We start from the raw sequence: 5,624 nt of genomic DNA, 5'->3' as shown, positions 1-5,624 counted from the left end.
GGCAGAGAGTCATGATAGGGCAACAAAGTTATATTTACCGGTAATTATTGTCTTTTTTATTAATGTCTTTTTTTTTTAGGGGACGCGGGTGGCGCTGTGGGTAAAACCTCAGCGCCTAGGACTTGCCGATCGCATGGTCGGCGGTTCGAATCCTGTCAAGAGTCTGTCAAGACTGGCCCGTACGGGCATGGGTACCTTTACCTTTACCTTTTTATTAATATCTTTTTACCGCACAGGGTGTGGGGGGAAGAGAAGCACTTGTAGGGCTTTCTGCCTCAGGTGCCAAAATAACTCAACCAGACTTGGGTTCTAGATGAGGAGGGCGGATTTGCTGCTCTGACTCAAGTAGCAAGATGTCCTGGCCCTGCACAAATGGCACCCCTCATCATTGTATTAAGTTAAAACACCTTCTATGCCTCTTCATGATAGTTGATCTTCTAATCTTTTTATTGTTTCTTCTGTATTCTTCTCCTTTCACCGAAAACAAAGCTTCATCCTCAGACTTCATTCCCTTTGTGTTATTTCTAATTTCCTTGCTTTTTTCTCCCACAGTCCCTTGTGCATTGCTCTCTTGTTCTCAATATTTGACTGGCCTTTTCTTTGTCTTCCTTTAAGAACTGATTCAAAATGTCTCTCTCCCACATTTCCTTCTGGATATTCTATTTGATTTCTTCAATTATTTCCCTTCCAACTGCTAGGTTCATAACTGTTCGGGATTTAACTCTTTAAAAAAATTTTTTTTTGCTTTTCACTCAACAAATACAAAGCTTTCCCATTCTCTCCAATGTCCCTCTCCTTAAGACTGTGTATACAACATACATTTATGGCACATTTGAAGCAATAAACTGTCATTTATTAAAGGTGCTGGTAATTATAGCTCTGTGTGGGGTAAACTACAGTTTTCAGGGTTATTGGGGGTGGGAGATGTGCTGTAAATGTGCTTTAAATGTATGGTGCATACAAAATTGTCTCATGTGTTTTCGATTGTGAGTCAGCAAGCAGGAATCTGTTCATTTTATCCATGTACAACAGCCAGTATATTTTAGATGCATTTATCAATATTAAGCGGTGATGATGATGTATGCACCTCAAGCATTTTCCTCATGCTAGTGAGAGTATAAACATTCAGGTATTTTTGCTAGCCAGCTCCTCCAGACAACCTATTTATTGAGGATTCACCCTGATTTGTTTGCACAAAGCATATACGGGGCTCAGATTGTATCTGTTTCTTATTGAGCATTTATTCTGATTTGTTTGCCAGCTTGAGGGGTTTATATACGACATGTGTATTCAGCCTGTGTTCATCCTGATTTGCTTGCCAAGTGTGTTTGCACATCTTCCTACACTTTCCCCACACTTTTCAATGCATTTCCCTATCACTTTCCAAACTTCAAAAAGTCCGGTTCTTTTTAAAGAAAAAATTGGAAAATGAGAAACTGAGAAACTGAAATTGGCAGTTTCGCTTATCCCTACTACTCCCTTTGCTTAGTGCAAACTGAGAATGCATCCTGGGACAATGACTAGCTCTCTTCCATGGCTGCACTTGGCATGGAAGATTGATAGTGGCGTGCAAGGTATGTTTCGAGGATACTGCCACCATTACCGGTCTTCTAACTGAAGAGCCTGATAAACATTGAGGGAAGCCCAGGCTTTTCTGGAAGGAAGTTTGAAAGCCTCTGTCCCAGATAATGAAATAGTAGCAGTACAGGGTGGGATGAGCTAATCAGTAGCTTACTAATCATAATAGTTACTCCAGCCAGCAAGGGATGGAAGAATCGATAAGTTTCGGTTCTGTCTAATTTCTAATTTTTCCAATCTAAAATTCAGTTCTCTACATTTTGCATTAAAAAAAATCCTCATCAAAATTCATCAGCATTTTGGCAATTTATTACATACACCAACAATACTGGACTTACATACTGATTATCAGCAGCAGCATTGCAAATTTGGATGTTGTAATTACAGACTACATCTCCTTCCAGGAAAAATAACTTTTCTTTCTTTGTGAATGATGAACTGACTGCTGCTCAGACTTTGTGCTCTACCCTTTATGCTGTAGAAACAAAAGTTGATGTGAAAACTTGAATTTATTACAATGTAAAGGTAAAGGTACCCCTGCCCGTACGGGCCAGTCTTGACAGACTCTGGGGTTGTGCGCCCATCTCATTTAAGAGGCCGGGGGCCAGCGCTGTCCGGAGACACTTCCGGGTCACGTGGCCAGCGTGACAAAGCTGCATCTGGCGAGCCAGCGCAGCACACGGAAACGCCGTTTACCTTCCCGCCAGTAAGCGGTCCCTATTTATCTACTTGCACCTGGGGGTGCTTTCGAACTGCTAGGTGGGCAGGCGCTGGGACCGAGCAATGGGAGCGCACCCCGCCGCGGGGATTCGAACCGCCGACCTTTCAATCGGCAAGCCCTAGGCGCTGAGGCTTTTTACCCACAGCGCCACCCGCGTCCCCTTATTACAATGTACCATTGTATAATTGCAATGTACCATTGACAGAAGGGGTGGGCCGGAGGGTTTTGGGGATCTTTACGTCTGTTCCTGTTATTGTTTGTTTTTCTTCTTATATTTAATAAAAATTTTTTAAAAAGCATCAGGATTTAGTGTGAATTTCTCATAGCAACACGTCTGTAAGTGGTTTTTAAGCATCATCAGGAGAGCCACAGGTTCCCCATTCCTGCAGTAAGAAAAAGGATTAAAGGCTTCTGGGTGTGTTTTACACACACAGCACCCCTTTCTCTGGTCTAAAGAATCTGGTCTGTTCCACCCATCCAAGTTACACCACAGACTGCTGTGTTTCCTTAATTTGTAATGGTTGTGAGCACAATATCATCATCCATGAGGCCTCCAGTTGTCTTTGTGTTGTGCCCTTGCAATCACACCTATTTACATAGAACTGTAGCTCTTAGTATGCTGTGAGCCTTGACATTCAGCCCTTTTGCTCTGTGCAGTTTTAGGCCATGAGGGGAACAGGGTATCTGAAGCTGGCACTTTCAAACTGTTACTCTGCCCTGTTTATGGCTACACCTTTCACTGTACTGTGGATTGTTAAAAGAGACAAGGGCTTAACTCTGAATTGTTTTCAGAGTTCAATTTACATCCATATTGCAAGGAGAGCAGGTTCACCATATCCCTTGGAGCCTTGAGAAGGATTGCAGCCCCACCATGAAGTAATGCCTAATTACTTTTATAATTTAGATACTCCATCGTATAGCAGAGCCTTTATGCTAGCTCGTCTAAATGCAATCCCCTCATCTGTATTGTTTGGAAGGTTTCAAAAAATCTCCTTCCAGGTCAGATTTTGTTCCTGTAATAAGAAAACACCAATACATCACATAATTTTGGAGTGCCCTCTTCTCAACACCCATTGCAGAGATCTCCTACCGACTCCCTTACAGCTCAAAATATGGATTTGCAAAGAGTCTATAATCCAATATTTCCTGAGGGATGATACTCTCAAAACTACCAAGATTGTTTTGGGGTACTTAGCCTAAATCTTTAAAGCTAAATCTAAAGTTGCCTGATTTATTCAATGGTGGTTATCTAGTCTTTTATATATTGTTTGTGTTTGGATTATCAGTGTATTTGGATGACTTTGTATGATTTTTATGATTTTACTGTTTTAACTTATGCCAATAAAAGCAAGAAAAGAAATCTTGAAAAGTTATGTATTACTGCTTTCTTTCACCTTACACAAGCAGGCAGATCTTCTCCTGATGAATATTTCTGAAACATTCACTATCTAACAGTGCCACCTGCTGCCAGTCAATTCACTTCAGATATATTCCTTTCTGCAAACTGCTGTGCAGTAATTGAGGTTCTGGTGAGCTGTTTTGGGAAGCTTTTAATGTTCAATTTTTAAAAGCTTTATTTGTATTTTTGTTGGATGCCACCCAGAATGACTGTGACAGCCCAATCATATGGATGGAGAATACACGACAGGCCTCGGTCCTGTATACCTGAAGGAGCGTCTCCACCCCCATCGTTCAGCCCGGACACTGAGATCCAGCGCCGAGGGCCTTCTTGCGGTTCCCTCATTGCGAGAAGTGAGGCTACAGGGAACCAGACAGAGGGCCTTCTCGGTAGTGGCGCCCACCCTGTGGAATGCCCTCCCATCAGATGTCAAAGAGATAAATAATTACTTGACATTCAGAAGACATCTTCAGGGAAGTTTTTAATATGTAACGCTGTACTGTTTTTAACACTGATTGGGAGCCGCCCAGAGTGGCTGGGGAAACTCAGCCAGATGGGCGGGGTATAAATAATAAATTATGATGATGATGATGATGATGATTGTGAGCTGGAGAAGCGTCTCGTTTCCGTTTCATGTTATTGCTTTGGTGGTTTGCCTGCTACACACTATCCTACTCCCCAAATGAAATTTGATCTGTCCTGTTCACTTACCCTAACTTGGGTTCATGTCTGTGTTTATGTGCATATATGTGCAGCTGCTGCCTTGTGTGGGCTTGTTGAGTGGTGATGTTGTGCTGTTGACATAGAATAATAGAATCTTAGAGTTGGAAGGGACCCCTGGGGTCATCTAGTCCAACCCCCTGCAATGCAGGAACGAACATGGAATCTTTATTTTCATTTTGCAGCATTGCAATGCAGCAAAGGAAGTTACTTACACTGGCACCATGAATGTGATAGAAACTCCTGTCCCTCAGAACTGCTGGCGTAAAGACGCAAAGGTGGTGTCCATGGTTCTCCCTCTCCCCATTTTATCCTCACGCCGATCCTCTGAGGTAGGTTAGGCTGAGAGACTCGAGGTCATTCTGTGAGATTCATGGCTCAAAAGTGGGGAAAGTCCTAACCATTATACTGGCTCCTAGGTACCATTATATTAAAAATAAAAATAAAAAGATTTCTAGCCTTTGTAGAACCTGAGATATGAGGCAAAATGAACAGGTCCTATTCTCTTTCTGTGAGAAACCAGACTGCTCCTCCCTTTAGTGTGGCTTTCTTCCCAAGACTGCACCTTAATCTAACTTTAACCACTCTACTGTAATCGGTAAACACTTTTTGCTATGCGGTGCTAACGGAAAAACAGCTCCTTGCACCAAATCTGAGGGTGGGAAAAGATTGCCCCTGCCCTCTGTATTCAACATGATCAGGAAAATCTGGGCGAAATGACTTCTAGTCGTCCTTCTGGCCAGAGCTAACCGACGGAACTCCCTTCCACGTGAGATTTACCACAGGCACGTTGACATGCGCCAGCAAGGAAAGCTTTCCTGCGCGCGGGTTTTTGTCGCGTCAGGAGGAAGGGTTCAAAGTAGCAAAATGCCACATGGACTTTGGAATGGGTTTTTGTTGGGGTGTTAAAACTCCTCAGAGGAGAAACATTCAAAATGTGCAGCTTCCCCTCTATAGCCCCGAGGCGATACACTCCATACCTTCGCCCACCCTCGAACTGGCCTCAGTGCACCTAATACATAACATTTTATTCTTAAGAGGACTACTTCCCTCGCCCTTCCCCCACCAGCGGCTCCCCTCAGCTTCTTCCAACCGTAAAACACGCGCGCGGAGGGATCACCGCGTTTTTTAAAAGGTGGTCAATAAGGCCCGGCCGCGTAAGGATCTGGACATGCTGACTGAAGGAGGGAGGCGGGACTGGTTGGT

Source organism: Podarcis raffonei, chromosome 13 (assembly GCF_027172205.1).
Source record: "Podarcis raffonei isolate rPodRaf1 chromosome 13, rPodRaf1.pri, whole genome shotgun sequence".
NCBI lineage: Eukaryota > Metazoa > Chordata > Lepidosauria > Squamata > Lacertidae > Podarcis > Podarcis raffonei.
The sequence above is the reverse complement of the archived record's forward strand: the minus strand, read 5'-3'. Positions refer to the sequence as shown.